Below are 19,937 nucleotides of genomic sequence, written 5' to 3'. Positions count from 1 at the left end.
CCAGGCGCTGGTACAGTACCGACCAAAAGTTTGGACACACCTTCTCAATTAAAGATTTTTCTGTATTTTCATGACTATGAAAATTGTACATTCACACTGAAGGCATCAAAACTATGAATTAACACATTTGGAATTATATACTTAACAAAAAAGTGTGAAACAACTGAAAATATGTCTTATATTCTAGGTTCTTCAATGTAGCCACCTTTTGCTTTGATACCTGCTTTGCACACTCTTGGCATTCTCTTGATGAGCTTCAAGAGGTAGTCACCGGAAATGGTCTTCCAACAATCTTGAAGGAGTTCCCAGAGATGCTTGGCACTTGTTGGCCCTTTTGCCTTCACTCTGCGGTCCAGCTCACCCCAAACCATCTCGATCGGGTTCAGGTCTGGTGACTGTGGAGGCCAGGTCATCTGGCATAGCACCCCATCACTCTCCTTCTTGGTCAAATAGCCCTTACACAGCCTGGAGGTGTGTTTGGGGTCATTTTCCTGTTGAAAAATAAATGATAGTCCAACTAAACGCAAACCGGATGGAATAGCATGCTGCTGCAAGATGCTGTGGTAGCCATGCTGGTTCAGTATGCCTTCAATTTTGAATAAATCCCCAACACGGTCACAAGCAAAGCACCCCCACACCTCCTCCTCCATGATTCACGGTGGGAACCCGGCATGTAGAGTCCATCCGTTCACCTTTTCTGCGTCGCACAAAGACACGGTGGTTGAAACCAAAGATCTCAAATTTGGACTCATCAGACCAAAGCACAGATTTCCACTGGTCTAATGTCCATTCCTTGTGTTCTTTAGCCCAAACAAGTCTCTTCTGCTTGTTGCCTGTCCTTAGCCGTGGTTTCCTAGCAGCTATTTTACCATGAAGGCCTGCTGCACAAAGTCTCCTCTTAACAGTTGTTGAAGAGATGTGTCTGCTGCTAGAACTCTGTGTGACATTGACCTGGTCTCTAATCTGAGCTGCTGTTAACATGCGATTTCTGAGGCTGGTGACTCTGATAAACTTATCCTCAGAAGCAGAGGTGACTCTTGGTCTTTCTTTCCTGGGGCGGTCCTCATGTGAGCCAGTTTCTTTGTAGTGCTTGATGTTTTTTTTACTGCACTTGGGGACACTTTCAAAGTTTGCCCAATTTTTCGCACCGACTGACCTTCATTTTTTAAAGTAATGATGGCCACTCGTTTTTCTTTACTTAGCTGCTTTCTTCTTGCTATAATACAAATTCTAACAGTCTATTCAGTAGGACTATCAGCTGTGTATTCACCAGACTTCTGCACAACACAACTGATGTTCCCAACCCTATTTATAAGGCAGGAAATCCCACTTTCTAAACCTTACAGGGCACACCTGTGAAGCGAAAACCATTTCCGATGACTACCTCTTGAAGCTCATCAAGAGAATGCCAAGAGTGTGCAAAGCTGTCATCAAAGCAAAAGGTGGCTACTTTGAAGAACCTAGAATATAAGACATATTTTCAGTTGTTTCACACCTTTTTGTTAAGTATATAATTCCACATGTGTTATTTCATAGTTTTGTTGCCTTCAGTGTGAATGTACAATTTTCATAGTCCTGAAAATACAGAAAAATCTTTAAATGAGAAGGTGTGTCCAAACTTTTGGTCTGTACTGTGTATGTATATATATTTTTTTACATATTTTTATTGATCATATTAGAATTGTACATACATATCGTGCAAGACAAGTTTGTTTTGCATCAGGTTGGAGATGACTACGAAATTGCACCCAATTCCACAAATTATATACGATTATCTAAATGATCAAAGGTTCATTATTATGCCATCAAGTTTGGTAGAGTTGATAATCAGAATTATACTATATCAAATAATAAAGGAGATTATTTATGAAAATTTCTAAAGTGACTAGTGCATCAAATAGATATCAATTGAGCATATCATTAAAAATAATAAATAAACGATACAACAAAGATGCCACCTATAAAGTACTCTTGTGCTATATTTCGATATGAAATTGATATGACAAGATTGATAGATTATTAATTACTAGAGATGAGCGATTGTTTTGATGTTCGGGTTCGGCGAATAAACCCGTAACATTAAAAAAATGTTCCTGCTCCCGATCAGCTACTACCCCCATCATCCGGCGCCTTCTGTCATTGTAGACGAGCGCCGCTGATAGGAAAAGTAACATCTCATCAGCGCGCTTGCGCTGTGAAAGTGAAAGTAAAATTAAAAAAAGTTAAAATTATTTAAATAAAAATTCTAAACACATATACTCACCTATCACTTACCTGCACCTTGACCCCGATGTTCTCGTCCCCTGTAAAAAATAAAAAAACACCATATACTCTCTTTACAGATAATTCTCGAAGCCCATCATCACCTGCAATAAAGGTAAAATAATAAACCAACCTCAATCTCCCCTGTCTGCCACAGTCCATATAGCGAGGGTCCCACGACGATCTCAGTGATAGACCAGCCACATCCCGAGATATTTATACTCTCCAATCTGGGTTCTTTTTTTAAAGCTACATACAAATGTGCTCACCATCTTTTTATACAGATAATCACCAATAACATTTCATAAAAATATCACATGACCCGGAACAATTTACATACAGAATTATTAAAAAAAATGTCACATGATCCGAGGCAATTTACATATATGATTATTTATACAAAAAACATACAACGTATATTAAAAAACTCTTTCAATACAATGTTTTTAGGACAGAGTAAATTATCCTTTAATAATGGAACATTCTTTCTCTTCGCATGTTTAGTCCATTTGGATGGCATGTATTTAGGTGGAACATCCAATATGCCGCACTATCTAGTAGGCGTTCTTCAAATCACCTCCTCTGGGATTGGGAAAGAGTTTTTCAATACCATACATAAAGCTGAGAGATATCTTTGCTATGGATCTGAATAAAGTGTCTGGAAGCATAAGAAACATTTCTATTAGATTCATTCACATTGAATATATCAGCTATATGTTCTGCTCTGCGTTTTTTCAATTTTCTTACAGTACACCCCACGTACAATTTACTGCACGCTTTGCATTCAGTTATATATACAACATGATTACTGTTGCAATATTTATGCAGCTGTGAACGTTAAACTGATGCGTATTCTCCTTATTGGAGAAATTTTTTGAGACCTGAACTAAATTACTCATGCCACAGCCATTCTGTCCACATTTAAAAAATCTTTTGTAATTTAGCCATGCATGTCTTTGTCTCACAGTATTAGATCTCTTTGGGGATAAAATTTCTCTTTGCCACAATTGAACACCCTGACTTCAGAATCTCAGATATGACACTGTCATCATGCAATATGGGCAAATATTTATTATTTTTTTAATCTGATTTCATTATCTTTTTTTCATCAGTTTTACTCAGAAACATCAGTTAGTTTTTCTCTGTCTCTTGTAGCTACGATCCTTGAAGCTCTGTCCAGAGTCCAGGGTGGGTAACCTCTCCTAATTAGTTTATCCCACAAGTAGTGATTTCACTTTCTAGTTGTCAGCTTTACTGCAGTTACGCTTTATCCTGGTATACTCTCCCACTGGGATGGCTTTAATGGTGTGACACGGTTGACGGCTTGCAGCATGCAGTATCGTATTTCCTGAGCGGGGTTTAGAAAATGTTGAAGTAGCTATACTTCCATTTCCCCCCTCCAGTCTGAGGTCCAAGAATGGAATTACAGTGGGGTGAGTATTGTATGTGAATGACAAATTAAAATCATTAAGATACTGTACAAATTCCAGTATGGCAGATATATTGCCCCTCCATATGAAGATCAAATCATCGATGTATCTGACATACCAGAACAGACAATTCACATAAGGATTCGCAGAAGTATACAAACATTTATGCTCCCCGAAGGACATTATTAAGTTTTATGAGCGACGGGGAGTATTTAGCTCCCATGGAGACCCCCTTGCACTGAAGGAAAAAAACCTGCTTGTACATCAAAAAATTATTAGTTATTAAAAATTGCACCAACAAGACAATATATTCACATAGATCAGAAGAATAAGCGCTGAATTTAATTAGATGATACTTTAGCGTTTGGATAACAATATTATAGGGAATGCAAGTATACAATGACACTACATCGCAGCTAAGCCACGTGTAGTTAGGCTGCCATTCCATTTTAGATACCTGATTTAAGACATCCCTGGAGTCCTTTAAAAATCCTGCAGTTCTTTGAACTAATGGCTGCAACAAATGATCCTTCCAATCCCCTATTAATTCAGTAACTGAGTTTATACCCGATACTATGAGACTCATCGGGGGAGGAATTATATTTTTATGTATTTTTGGCAGACCATATAAACCTGGCAACATTGGTTGCTCCACAATTAAATAATCTCTTTCTTATTCAGTTATAACCTCTAGAGCAAAACCCGCTTGAATAATAGAATGGGTATCTATAACTAGCTTTGATAAGGGATTATTTAGGACTTTTTTATATGTTGTATTATCTGACAGCATTTGTAAATCATACATCTCTGCTTCCATTAACTGCTTCCCGACCTCCCACTTGTAAGGCGGCATTGTTCACACCGTGCAGTAACTGAGGCAGTGACCCAAGCAAGTCCAACATAGGCAGCTTTTATTCAGCACTCACGGGTAAAACAGAAAGTCCTCCGGTTCGCAGCCGGGCTAACATAAATTCATAAATAACGGTTGCCATGGGCAACGGCCGCTCCGGGCTGCTCAGAGCCTGACGGGTGCAGAACCTTCCCAGGCGTAGGTTCAGCTACACACAGGCCCGCCGAGATTTCCTGCTATCCTCCTAGCTGGTCCCAACACTGAACAACACTAATCCTTAATGCAGGGTTTTTAAAGGAACCATGGCAAGAGCCACTGGAAAACTCGGGTTGGAGTGAGGAGGCCACCCCACTGCCTTCCTGTAGCCTCCTCCAAGAAATGAATCTGCCTTAGCCAGATAGCCTGACCAGGTCAATGCTCACCTTCATTCCTGCATTGCAGCCGCAGGAGTGTCTGTGACTGCAATGCACTTCAATAGTTTTAATAGGTCTCTATACACATATATATATGCCGTCCCTTGTATACGATCCCCATCACTACCTCACACACTGTACATAAACGTCGGTGCTGGCTGGTCTCTGTGCAGCGCCGACGTTTATGAACAGTCGGCGGCCTCGCAGCGCTCAGGAACCCCAGGGTCCTGCAAGTGCTGCGGTTGCGGTGCAGGGCAACAGCTCTGACAGGTAACATCATCAGGACCTGATTGGATCAGGTCCCAATGATGTTAACCCTTTGCTATCTTCTAGATCAGGGTTCCCCAACTCCAGTCCTCAAGGCCCACCAACAGGTCATGTTTTCAGGATTTCCTTAGTATTGCACAGGTGATAATTCCATCATCAGCACAGGCAATAGTTACATCACCTGTGCAATACTAAGGAAATCCTGAAAACATGACCTGTTGGTGGGCCTTGAGGACTGGAGTTGGGGAACCCTGTTCTAGATGCCACGATCCATAGCGATCGCGGCATTTAGGAGATAGTAAGAGGAGAGGGGGTCGTCCACTCGCCTTTCCGACGGCCCCCGTGATAGGACCTGGTGTTGTCTTGGCAGCAGGAGGTCATATTATGACTTGCCGGTCTGCCATGCACGGTATCCTGCTAGAATCAGCCAGCAGCTGAGTCTAGCAGGAGATCTGACTGTGTAAAACTGTCTGCTCTGATGCAATGCAATACATGTCTATTGCATTGCATGAGACCAGTGATCAGAAAAATAAAAATTGAAGTTCCATACAGGGACTAAGTAAAAATGTAAAAAAAAAAAAAAGTATAAAAATGTTTTCAAACTGTTAAAAAAAATCACAAAATAAAATAAATAAATAAACCAATAAATCAATATATTTATACAAATAAAAAAAAGTACATATATTTGGTATCGCCGTGTCCGGAACAACCCGATCTATAAAACTGTCACACTAATTAACCCCTTCTGTAAACACCGTAAAAAATAAAAAAACTGAGCAAAAAGCTATGCTTTTTCATCATACCGTCAAACAAAAAGTGGAATACAATTCGATCAAAAAGCTAAATGGAAATAAAAATGGTACCGCTAAAAACGTCATCTTGTCCTGCAAAAAAAAAAGCCGCCATACAGCTCCATCAGCCAAAATATAAAACAGTTATAGCTCTCAGAACAAAGCGATGCAAAAACAATTCTTTTATCTATAAAATAGTTTTTATTGTGTAAAAGCGCCAAAACATAAAAAAACTATGTGTGGTATCGCTGTAAACGTACTGACCCGAAGAATAAAACTGCCTTATCAATTTTAACACTTGCAGAACGATATTAAAAAAAAACTCAGAAAACAAATCCTGAATTGCTAGTTTTTGTTCATTCTACCTCCCAAAAACCAGAATAGAAAGCGATCAAAAAATGTCACATACCCAAAATTGGTACCAATAATAACGTCAACTCGTCCCGCAAAAAACAAGCTGTCACATGACTCTGTCGGCCACAATATGGAAAAATTATAGCTCTCAAAATGTGGCGATGCAAAAACTAGATTTTGCAAAACAAAGCGTCTTTTAGTGTATGACTGCTGTCAATCATAAAAAAACTATATAAATCTGGTATCACTGTAATCGCACTGACCCAAAGAATAAAGTTGTCTAATCACTTATACCGCACGAGGAATGGCGTAAAAAATAAATAAAAACAATTCTTCATCTGCTGCTAATTTGTTCATTCTGCTTCCCAAAACAACGCAGTATGGAGCGGCTCACGTTTATTCTGCGCTAAACGCTTACACCGGAGTTGTAAGATGACCAGATGACCTGGCCTCCACAGTCAACAGAGCTGAACCCAATCGAGATGGTTTGGGGTGAACTGGACCGCAGAGTAAAAGCAAAGGGGCCAACAAGTGCTAAGCATCTCTGGGAACTCCTTCAAGATTGTTGGAAGACCATTTCCGGTGACTACCTCTTGAAGCTCATCAAAAGAATGCCAAGAGTGTGCAAAGCAATCATCAAAGCAAAAGGTGGCTACTTTGAAGAAGCAAGAATATAAGACATATTTTCAGTTGTTTCACACTTTTTTGTTAAGTATATAATTCCACATGTGTTAATTCATAGTTTTGATGCCTTGAGTGTGAATGTACAATTTTCAAAGTCATGAAAATACAGAAAAATCATTAAATGAGAAGGTGTGTCCAAACGTTTGGTCTGTACTGTATATCAGACCTGAATCTGATTGAACACATCTGGGACATCATGTCTCGCTCCATCCACCAAGGTCAAGTTGCACCACAGACTGTCCAGAAGTTGGCGGATGCTTTAGTCCAGGTCTGAGAGGAGATCCCACAGGAGACCATCCACAACCTCATCAGGAGCATGCCCAGGCGTTGTAGGGATTTCATACAGGCACGTGGAGGCCACACACAATACTGAGCCTCATTTTGACTTGTTTTAAGGACATTACATCAAAGTTGGATCAGCCTGTAGTGTGTTTTTCCTCTTTAATTTTGGTGGTGACTCCAAATCCAGGCCTCCATTGTGTAATAAATTTGATTTCCATTGATGATTTTTGTGTGATTTTGCTGTCAGCACATTCAACTTTGTACAGAACAAAGTATTCAATAAAAATATTTCATTCATTCAGATCTAGGATGTGTTATTTGAGTGTTCCCTTTATTTTTTTTGAACAGTGTATATAGGTTTTATTACTAGATGTAAAGAAGAAAACTAAATACTGTAAAATAATAAATCTCCTCATGTTTTCCCTGATTATCTCCAGTACTTGTATTATTACACAGGATTTTTATGATGTTACATAGGTTCATTGTCTTCTCGTTCAGGTCTCTACAATATCGGATCCTCTCAGTGAAGATCTTCTATATAAGAGAATTTTCCTTATTGACCCATCAAAGATGAAAATGGACAGAGACAAGATGGCAGAGAGGATATTAAATCTCACCCTAGAGATCCTCTTCCGGCTTACTGGAGAGGTGAGAGATTCTGATGACGTCACATTACATCATTCTTATCTATGGGAATAACAGATGGACAGAACTGGAGAGGTGAGGACTCTGGAAATGTCTGGAGGGAGATTTATTAATGTGTCTCTCCATAACCAGGATTACACAGTAGTGAAGAAGACCTCTAGTGAGCGCTGTCAGGACCCTGTGTCTGAGGGATGGGGAAGACCCCTGAGCTCAATCACAGGGCCTCCACCTCACCCCATGATGCATGAGAACATCAATCGCCAGAAGATCCTAGAACTCACCTACAAGATGATTGAGCTGCTGACTGGAGAGGTGACACTGCTGGGAATGCTGGGACATTATACAGTAACACTATGAAGGGATCGGGGGAATGACTGTATCATTGTATGTGTCAGGTTCCTATAAGGTGTCAGGATGTCGCTGTCTATTTCTCCATGGAGGAGTGGGAATATTTAGAAGGACACAAAGATCTGTACAAGGACGCCATGATGGAGGTTCCCCAACCCCTCACATCACCAGGTAATAGACAGGACTAAATACACACGGCCTATAATTATCTGGATGTAAAGAATGAATTCAGTCCCTGTATGTGTTTCCTCCAGATCTATCCAGTAAGAGGACAACACCAGAGAGATGTCCCCATCCTCTTCTTCCACAGGACTGTAAACAAGAAGATCCCAATGTTCCTCAGGATCATCAGGTAGATGGAGAGAAGGTGTCATGAGATCTCCCCTATGATGTGTAGGTCTTGTGTTCAGTCTTGTTTTATCCACCAGTATTATATGTTTTATACTTGTGTAATGAGAACGGTAGAGATGACAGGATTAGAGCTGATCATAGATGTGACTTCTCTAACTGTCTGTGACTTTTACAAAATTTGTTTCAGGGTGAAGATCTGACCCATATTAATACTACAGAGACATATGTGAGGGGTGATGAGTGGTGTAAAGAGATGATTTCTACAGATAACCTCCCAGGTGAGTAGTAACTAGTGTTGAGCGATCACTAAAATGCTCGGGTGCTCGAAGCTCAGGCAGAGCTCACCGTGATACTCGGGTGCTCAACCTGAGCAACGAGCCGAATGTTAGTCTATGGGAGACCCGAGCATTTTTGCGGCGGCACCCGCGGCAGTCTGTAGAAAACCTAAAAAGTGCCCAAAACGATAGTGACAGTGCTCAAATGACATGGGGACAGCATGGGGATCGCCCCAGGAAGCATTTCTGACCCCCAGGTCAGTGGTGTCAACAACGTGGTCAGAGGTATTAAGCCACTTTTACGGGCTCACAATAAAACGTTCAAAAACGAAACTGAAACGGTTTTCCTGTGAAATATGTTAAGGAACTTCCTTTCCAGGGTAAAGACTTGTGTATAAGGTAAAATAAATAACCAAAACCAAAAATATTCCTCCACACCTTGGGCTATGTTCACAAGTAGCATTTTTTATGCATTTTTGCACTTTTGTATTGCTTTCAACCATGACAAATGCATTCACCGGGAAATGTCATTTTAACATTTTACAACCTTATCTGGCCATGTGCTGTGTGACACATGCATACAGTGCTGAAAAGACATGGGAACAGCATGGGGAAGACCCCTGGAGGCATCTCTGACACCCAGGTCACTGCCTAAAAGTGTGCCCATCAGAAGTGATCCTTGCCGCATCAGAAGATGCAGACTTGCAACTATCCCCGTGCAAGTCCTTGTCCCAGGGTAGTGTTCCATTGTACCTCCCCCATTCCTTGCAATGCAAGCACAAGTATGCAGCCTGCCACCCACCCAGCCCCAGGCTGCAATACCATACTGCTTGCTTGCTTGCACTTCAAATTGGGCCTTTTAGGCATGTGGAGGTGGAATCTGGCCACCACGTCACGGCTGCGTCGGCGGCCTGGTATCCATACTCAGTCCCCAGCCGCCCTGCGGCCGGGTGTCCACGCTTGGTCCCCAGCCGCCAGGGGGTGGCCGGGCGTCCATACTCTGTCCCCAGCCGCCCCGCAGCCGTATGTGTCCATACTCGGTCCCCAGCCGCCCCGCAGCCGGGTGTCCATACTCGGTCCCCCGCCGCCCCGCGGCCGGGTGCCCACACACGGTCCCCCACCCCCTGGGGGCGGCCGTGTGTCCATAAACGGTCCCCAGCCACCCCTATTTGTCCTGGTGCTCCTTATACACAAGCGCGCATGCCAAAACATTACCTGTGCCCTCCAAAGTGCATTTAGTGGGAAGGACAGCCTAACCCCAAACACGTGGACAAGTGAATGTGGCCAGGGATGGTCCAACTCACTGAAGCCTTCACACTGGGTTAATATTGTGGAAGCCAGGACACAGTTGGACACTGGGATGCAACACGTCCTCCAGATATAGAGGATTGCGGGTCCTGGGTCAATCAGGCTTCAACACAAAGTTCAGAAGGTAGACAGCAGCAGTGGTCGGCCTCCTACGCCACGAGTAAATCATTCATGATCATGAGGCCATCCATCTCCTTAGCTTTCTGTTCCTTGGAATGCAAGCGCATGTATGTAGTAGCGGCTAGGCCTGAGGTGGTCAGCATTTTGGTGCATATCCTACCTCCTCCGAGGATTGCTGGATGTTTTCCTGCTACTATCCCAATTCTATGACTCCCATTAAAACAAAGCTTCAGGTGATGAATGATGGATGAGGTGGTGGCAAAGGAGAAAGAGCAGGAGGAACAGGGACCATTCACATCAATATCAGGCCAGTCAACCACACATGTCTTATAGGATATGTTTCTGTACAAAAAGGAGCGGTTCGGCTACACAGTTATAGCCCATACAGTGAGTGCAATGCCTACCAAATATTTTGAGACACTCCAATGCCCCTTGGAAGTAACATGGAGGTTAGAGGGCTTTAACTAAACCGTTTCTTCCATTTATAGCAACTGGGTCTCCTGTACACTGTTGTCCTAAGCAGTGAATGGAAGGATTTCCAAAAATTATGAGGAACTTCAATGCCCCTTGAAACAGACGTGGATTACAGCGTACTAAAAACCTTCTACCCATTATTGGGGAGTGGGTCTCCCTTAGTTTTCGCCTATGCATTGAAAAGCAAAAGCTGACTAAAATTAGGAGGAAATGCAATGCCCGTTGGAAGAGTCGTGGAGATTAGAGGTAATTAAAAACAACATTTCAATGCCTCTTGGAAGAGCTGTGGAGTTCAGAGTGGTTTAACAAGACGGTTTTAATGCCCTTTCAAGAGCTATGGAGTTCAGAGTGGTTTAACAAGACGGTTTTAATGCCCCTTGGGAGAGTGGTGGAGGTCGCAGAGGAATAAAAAGACAATATCAATGCCCCTTGGAAGAGCTGTGGAGATCACAGTAGCTTAACAAGATGCTTTTAATTCCCCTCGGAAGAGACGTGGAGGTCGCAGTAGCTTAACAGGACGGTTTTAATGCCCCTTGGAAAAGTGGTGGAGGTCGCAGTAGCTTAACAGTACGGTTTTAATGCCCCTTGGAAGAGTGGTGGACGTCGCAGTGGAATAAAAAGACAACATCAATGCCCCTTGGAAGAGACGTGGATGTCACAGTAGCTTAACAAGACGGTTTTAATGCCCCTTACAAGTGCCATGCAGTACAGCATATGAAAAATATTACCATTATTGGGTAGTGGGTCTCCCATAGTCTTTGCCTATGCCTTCCAAGCAAAAGCTGCCAAAAATTAGGACGGAGGAACTTGCAATGCCCCCTTACAAGAGCCATGCAGTACAGCATATTAAAAACATTATTCCCATTATTGGGGAGTGGGTCTCCCATAGTTTTTGCCTATGCCTTCCAAGCAAAAGCTGCCAAAAATTAGGACGGAGGAACTTTCAATGCTGGCAAACAAGAGCCATGCAGTACAGCATATTAAAAACATTCCCATTATTGGGGAGTGGGTCTCCCATAGTCTTTGCCTATGCCTTCCAAGCAAAAGCTGCCAAAAATTAGGACGGAGGAACTTGCAATGCTGGCAAACAAGAGCCATGCAGTACAGCATATGAAAAAGATTATTCCCATTATTGGGGAGTGGGTCTCCCATAGTCTTTGCCTATGCCTTCCAAGCAAAAGCTGACAAAAATTAGGACGGATGAACTTGCAATGCTGGCAACACGCACCACGGTCACTCTGGTGGTACAGTGGTGGTGGAGGCTGAGGATAAGGAGAAGATCAAAAAACAGCCGAAATGAGGAAGCATATACCCATGTGTGGGTGTGAAGCGGTGCATGGGAATACACCTCCCGAAATAACACAGTGGATTTGACTTTGTTACTCTGCTGTCATTTGGTGGTGATGAGAAGTCTGGCCCAATCCAGCCCTTGTTCATTTTGATAAGGGTCAGCTTTTCAGCATTGTTAGTTGACAGGCAAGTGCACTTATCAGTTATAATTCCCCCAGCGGCACTTAAAACACTCTCCTATAACACGCTAGCGGCAGGGCAGGCCAGGACCTCCAAGGCATACAGAGCGAGTTCATTCCAAGTGTCCAGCTTGGATACCCAATAATTAAAAGGCACAGAGGAATCACGGAGGATGCTGGTGCGGTCGGCAAGGTACTCCCTCACCATCTTTTGAAACTTTCCACTCCTTGTCAGAGTCCCCCTGCGCCTCAGGGCCTGTAAGCTGGACAGGTCTCAGAAAACTGTTCCAGAACGTTGACAGTGTTCCCCTGCCTCTGCTGGATTGGAGTTGCGTCTCTCTCGCCTGTACACCTTGGTTGGGCAACGAACTGTGACCTCTGCCGCTAGCGTGTTCAGATGGGAATTTTTTTTAATAGTTCTGCAGCAAGGGCCTTCTGGTACTGCCCCATTTTTGTAGACCTCTCCACCTCAGGAATAAGAGAGTGAAAGTTCTCCTTGTAGTGGGGGTCTACAAGTGTCACCAACCTGTAATGACTGTCACCCAACATTTTGACAACGCGAGGGTCACGGTTAAGGCAGCGTAACATAAAGTCAGCCATGCGTGCCAGACTGCTAACAGGCAAGACTCCCGTGTCCTCACCAAGATGACGACTGACCATGCTCTCCTCCTCCTCCCCCCTGTCCTCAGGCCACCCACCCTGAACCGACGGTATGACAGTTGGCTCCTGTTCTTCCTCCTCTTCCTCCTCCTCCTCCTCTCCCTCATTGTCCCCCAATGCACGTTGGGATGAGATGAGGCTGGGCTGTGTGTAATCGACGGCTACGGCTTCTTGATCCATCTCATCATACTCTGGCTGCAATGCCTCCTCTTTAATTCTCTGCAGAGAGCGTTGCAAAAGACAGACAAGTGGGATGCTGACGCTAATGATGGTGTCATCCCCACTTACCATCTTGGTGGACTCCTCAAAGTTTGTCAGGATGGTACATATGTCAGACATCCAGGTCCACTCCTGAGGTCTTATGTGTGGAGTCTGACCTGAAAATCGAAGGCCTTGTTGTGGCTGGTACTCCACAACTGCTCTGTTGTGCTCACAAATCCTTTGCAACATGTGGAGGATGGAGTTCCAACGTGTGGGGACATCACACACCAAACGCTGCTGCAACACAGGGAAGCTGTAGCCAACTTCCGAAAATGAGCTGACAGGAGGCGTACTTTGACGAGCAGATCTGGCAACTAGGGGTACGATTTAAGAAACCGCTGAACCACGAGGTTAAGCACATGAGCCAGGCATGGTACGTGTGTGATCTCGCCTCTCCTCAGAGCCGCCACCAGGTTACGGCCATTGTCACACACGACCATGCCTGGATGTAGGTTCAGCGGTCTCAGCCACAGATCTGCCTGCTCTTTCACAGCTGTCCAGAACTCACAAGCAGTGTGAGGTTTATCACTTAAGCTTATGAGTTTCAGCACAGCCTGTTGCCGCTTGGCAGAGGCAGTACTGCAGTGCTTCCAGCTTGTAACTGATGTGGTTATATCTTAGATGGAGGCTGAACATGAGGAGGAGGATGATACGCAGGAGATGTACACTGTGGTGGCAACTCTGACTGACATTGGGCCCACAATCCTCGGTGTGGGGAGGATGTGTTCCGTCCCAAGGTCCAACTGGGTCCCGGCTTCCACTATGTTTACCCAGTGTGCCGTCAGGGAGATGTACCATCCCTGGCCGCAAGCACTTGTCCACGTGTCCGTTGTCAGGTGGACTCTCCCAGTAACTCCGTTGTTGAGGGCACGGCAGATGTTTTGGGACATGTGCTTGTGTAGTGCGGGGATGGCACACCGGGCAAAATAGTGTCGGCTGGGGATCGAGTACCGAGGGACGGCCACCGCCATAAGGTTGCGGAAGGATTCCGTCTCTACCAGCCTAAAAGGCAGCATTTACAGTGCAAGCAGTCGTGAAATGTGTGAATTTAGGACCATGGCCTGTGGGGCGTTGGCTGCGAATTTGTTCTTTCGTTCAAAGGTTTGGGATATGGACAATTGAACGCTGCGGTGGGATGTGGACGTTGATGCTGTTTCTTGCGAAACTAACATAACAAGTGAAGACTGAAAGGAGGGGGCATCTTTGCATGCAGTGTGGACAGGGGATTGCCTTGCACGCACAACAGGGGGTTCTCTTACACGCACAACAGCGGAAAAAGCAGTGGTGACACCCGCTGACACTGGTCGTGGACCCTGGGGGTGCTTTGCTGACATGTGCCTGATCATGCTGGTGGTGGTCAGGCTGGTACTTTTGTTACCCCTGCTGATGCTGGCATGGCAGGTGGTACAAATGGCCTTTTTGGGGTTATCAGCAGAGTCTTTAAAAAACTTCCAGACTGTGGAAGACCTACCGGTTGTACTGGCAACGTCCCTCGTGTTGGTGTTACGGGGAACGGTTGCCCGCCTTCTGTGTGTGGCCACCACACTGCTTCTTCCTGCCTATTGGGGTACTCTGCCTCCCTCCCCCTTGTGCTGCTGGCCTCGCTCTGCGTGTCCTCCTGCCACGTTGGGTCAGTTACTACATCATCCACCACCTCCTCCTCTTCCACTTGCGCACCACGATTCTCCTCCTCCCTTCGTGGCAATTGTGTCTCGTCATCGTCCACCTCTTGTGACAAATTGCCAGCGTCGCCTTTCTGTGGCCGTGGCTGTTCAAATATTTGGGCATCGCTACATGAGATCTCCAGAACACTGGATTTTGGCTGTTGGAGCTGAAAAGAGGACATCGGTAAACCAGGGGAGGGGTCCTGAGGAGATAACATGAGACATGAGATCTCCAGAACACTGGATTTTGGCTGTTGGAGCTGAAAAGAGGACATCGGTAAACCAGGGGAGGGGTCCTGAGGAGATAATTTGCATATTCCCACTGCATTTTGGGGTAAGTGAAGAGTCTCCGCGAGCTCAAAGAACACTGGATTTTGGCTGTTGGAGCTGAAAAGTGGACATCGGTAAAGCTTTGAAGCTTTTTTTTTAAGCTTTTTTCACTGTTTTCAGAACATTAACAATAAGAACATGGAAGAGTCCAGGAGCCATTTGGTGAGCTGCATATCCTGCTACATGTTCACAGACTTGCCAGTGGAAAAGCCAGACTTCACATGCCAGAAATGCAAGCTTGTGTCCCTGTTGGAGGAAAAGTTGCGAAATCTAGAAGAGAGGTTAACTACCTTGAAAATCATTAAGGAAGGTGAAGAGTTCTTAGACAGAGCAGAATTATCTCTTCATGATTCAGAAAGAGAAGAAATTCGAACTGCACCTGACGAAACAGAGGAATGGAAGCATGTGACCCACAGAAGCAGGAGGATCGAGAGGCAGTCAGCACCCATACTGCTCAGGAACCAGTACCAGGCTCTCACACAGGAGAACCATGAAGAAATACAGCAAGATAAGACTTTGCCAGCAATGAATAACCTTGTAAGCCCTCAGAATCCTCCTGGATGGAGAAAGAAGAATGTTGTGAAGAAAAAACGGAGAGTGGTGGTCATGGGGGATTCCCTGCTAAGAGGAACAGAGGCCGCTATCTGCAGACCAGACATAACCTCAAGAGAAATGTGCTGTCTTCCAGGAGCAAAAATTAAAGATGTGTCTGACAGGATATCAAGACTCTTCAGACCTACAGATCACTACCCATTCCTGCTAATACATGTGGGGACAAATGACACCGCAAGAAAGGACCTGGAAACCATCTGCAGTGACTTTGAAGACTTAGGCAAGAAAGTGAAAGAATTGGGAGCGCAGGTGGTCTTCTCATCCATCCTCCCAGTGGATGGCCATGGAACAATGAGGTGGAATAAGATTCTACAGGTGAACAACTGGCTACCTCGATGGTGCCGTCAACAAGGATTTGGATTTCTGGATCACGGAATGAATTACCTATACGATGGACTACTTGCTAGAGATGGGGTGCACCTTACGAAGACTGGAAAACATGTATTTGGAAGTCGCCTTGCTACACTCATCAGAAGAGCTTTAAACTAGAACAATGTGGGAAGGGAAGCAAAAGGCCAGAAAAAGCCATACAGCTGACAAATACTATTGAGATCTCTGCTACTGGAAGTGGAAAAGAAGAACAAAGACAAAAAAATCTAAATAATAAAAATATGGGAGGAAGAGAAACCAATCACAAACTAAAATGTTTTTATACAAATGCACAAAGCATGGGCAACAAACAAGGAGAATTGGAACTACTAATGCAGGAAAAGGAATATGATGTCATTGGAATCACTGAAACTTGGTGGGACGATACACATGATTGGAATAAAAGGCTAAAAGGATACAACTTATTTGCAAGAAACAGACTTGATAAACGAGGAGGAGGTGTTGCATTGTATATTAGAAAAGCGTATATCTGCACAGAGATTGAAGCTTCAGAGACTGGGAGTTCTGTGGAAACTGTTTGGGTAAGAATACAAGGAGAGAACAACGGAAAGGACACCATTGTAGGCATTTACTACAGGCCACATGGGCAAGCTGAAGATATGGATGAGCTCTTTATGTATCAAATGACCAAGTTCTCCAAAAAATATGACGTAGTGGTCATGGGAGATTTCAACTATCCAGACATTTGTTGGGAATCTCTCTCAAGTAAAACTAACAGGTCAAGCAAATTCTTATCCTCTCTTGCTGACAACTTTATCTTCCAAAAGGTAGGGGAGAAAACAAGGGGATCTGCTACTTTGGATCTAATCCTTATAAACAGGGAGGAAATGGTTGAGGAGGTAAAGGTGGCTGGGACCCTAGGAGGCAGCGATCATGCTATTATAGAATTTTGGATAACTAGAGGAGGAAGACATGTGAAGACTCAAACTTCAAGGTTAGATTTTAGAAAGGCAGATTTTAAGAGACTCAGAAAGAGAATAGGAGGGATCCAATGGCTGGATGTCCTTAAGGACAAAAATGTCCAGGAAGGATGGGAAATTTTTAAAAATGAGATTCTCAAAGCACAATCGTTAACAATCCCGAAAAGTAGGAAGAATGGGAAGCATTTAAGGAAACCAGGATGGATGAACACAGAACTTAAACACATGCTAAAAAGAAAGAAAAATGTTTATTAAATGGAAAGAGGGAGGCATATCTAAAGAAGATTATAATGCAGTCTGCAGATCCTGCAGGGCACGTATCAGGTTAGCTAAAGCTGACAATGAATTAAGGCTTGCAAGAGATGTCAAAAGCAATAAAAAAGGATTTTGGGGGTATGTCAAAAGAAAAGTCAAAGATGCTATAGGATTTTTACAGGATGAAAATGGAGAAATGGTAAGAGAGGATGTTGAGAAGGCCGAACTTTTTAATTCCTATTTTGCATCTGTTTTCTCTCAGAAAGAAAATGTAACATCAACTGATCTTCACTGTCCTTTTAAAGGAATAGAGGAATCCAAGTTATCAGTAAACAGAAAGATTGTGAGGGAATTTTTAGCTAACATAAATGAGTTCAAGTCTCCAGGTCCAGATGAATTACACCCCAGAGTACTGAAGGAGATTGTAGAAGAAATTTTAGAACCACTCTCCATAATCTTTGAAAGTTCTTGGAGAACAGGAGAAGTCCCAGAAGACTGGAGAAGAGCAAATGTTGTTCCTATCTTCAAAAAGGGGAAGAAGGTGGACCCAGGGAACTATAGGCCGGTGAGTCTGACTTCTATACCAGGAAAGATCTTTGAACAAATTATTAAACAACATGTATGTAAGTACATGGATAAGAATGAAGTGATTAACCAGAGTCAGCATGGGTTTGTAACTAACAAGTCATGTCAGACTAACTTAATTTCCTTCTATGACAGAATCACTGACTGGGTGGATCAGGGAAATGCTGTAGATATAGTATATCTTGACTTCAGCAAAGCATTTGACAAAGTATCTCACATCATCCTTATTGAAAAAATGACCAAGTATGCAATGGACCAGGCAACTGTTAGGTGGATTCATAACTGGCTTAGTGATCGGACTCAAAGGGTGGTTGTAAATGGCTTCACATCCAGCTGGATGAATGTCTCAAGTGGGGTACCACAGGGCTCCGTCCTGGGACCTGTATTGTTCAACATCTTTATCAATGATTTAGATGAAGGAATTGAGGGTAAACTGATTAAATTTGCTGATGACACAAAGCTAGGAGGGATAGCTAATACTAGAGAAGAGAGAGAGAGGATTCAAAAAGACCTAAATAAACTGGAGCAGTGGGCAGCAACCAACAGAATGGTTTTTAACAGGGAAAAATGCAAAGTACTACATCTGGGCAATAAAAATGAAAAAAGCATATACAGAATGGGAGGAATAGAGCTAAGCAACAGTACATGTGAAAAAGACTTAGGTATACTAATAGATCATAGACTGAACATGAGTCAACAGTGTGATGCAGCAGCAAAAAAGGCAAATACAATTCTGGGATGTATTAACAGAAGCATACAGTCTAGATCACGTGAAGTCATTATCGGTCTTTACTCCTCTTTGGTCAGACCTCATCTGGAATACTGTGTACAGTTTTGGGCACCACATTTTAAAAAAGACATAGACAAACTGGAGCAAGTTCAGAGAAGAGCGACCAGAATGGTGACTGGTCTGCAAACCATGTCCTATGAGGAACGGTTGCAGGATTTGGGAATGTTTAGCTTGCAAAAAAGAAGACTGAGAGGAGACTTAATAGCTGTCTACAAATATGTCAAGGGCTGTCACATTGTAGAAGGATCATCTTTATTCTCATTTGCACAAGGAAAGACTAGAAGCAATGGGATGAAACTAAATGGGAGGAGACACAGATTAGATATTAGAAAAAACTTTTTGACAGTTAGGGTGATTAATGAGTGGAACAGGCTGCCACGAGAGGTGGTGAGTTCCCCTTCAATGGACGTCTTCAAACAGAGGCTGGACAGACATCTGTCTGAGATGATCTAGTGAATCCTGCTTTGAGCAGGGGGTTGGACCAGATGACCCAGGAGGTCCCTTCCAACTCTACCATTCTATGATTCTATGATTCTATGATTCTTCCACCACTTGAAGCGGAGCAGGCGAGGGGCACAAATATGGAAATGGACCAGTGAACAGCTCTTCAGAGTGTCCAACTGTGGGATCAGTTGCTGTCTGATGACACTCGGCATGGTGGGAGGAAGGAGCACCAGGGTGAGGAGGAGTATGCGGTCAAGACTCACTAAAACTTGACCGTATGGAAGACAGACCGGAGGTGGTGGTGCCCAAGTAACTGGAAGTATTATCTGCTATCCAATTAATAACCTGTTCACACTCATCAGTTCACAATACTGGTGTTGTGTGCTTCCCTGGTAATTCGGTCAAGAAGTGGGAGCGAGAAGATGTGGCTGTTGGTTGTGGCACATTTTCATCTTGGTCATGGCCCAGTCCTCTACACGCACCATCACCAGAACGTCCAGTTCCACGTCCCTTGCTACGCGCCTTGCCCATTGTAAATGAAGTAAAATAGCTTACACTCGCACTATCAATGGAAATAGGGTAATAAAAAGGAGAATAGAACCATGGAAGAGGAAAACCACAGTTCTATTTCTCTGGCCTACACCAGAATGTTTTAAACAGATATATTTGTGTCTGAACAGTCAGCAAGACACTATTACTGTTT

General features: G+C 43.7%; 1 protein-coding gene and 1 pseudogene across 1 annotated transcript in view; one reads left to right on the top strand and one right to left on the bottom strand.

The window, feature by feature from the left end:
- Positions 1-19,937, bottom strand: part of LOC141229036 (oocyte zinc finger protein XlCOF29-like) — a 242,596-nt gene that overhangs the window by 119,734 nt on the left and 102,925 nt on the right. The gene's annotated exons all lie outside the window — the stretch shown is intronic.
- Positions 7,800-19,937, top strand: part of LOC141229040 (uncharacterized) — a 69,094-nt pseudogene continuing 56,956 nt past the window's right edge.

Source organism: Phyllobates terribilis, unplaced genomic scaffold, assembly GCF_046119375.1.
Source record: "Phyllobates terribilis strain yellow unplaced genomic scaffold, ASM4611937v1 Scaffold_453__1_contigs__length_1468511, whole genome shotgun sequence".
NCBI lineage: Eukaryota > Metazoa > Chordata > Amphibia > Anura > Dendrobatidae > Phyllobates > Phyllobates terribilis.
This window is presented reverse-complemented; position numbering and strand designations above follow the sequence as displayed.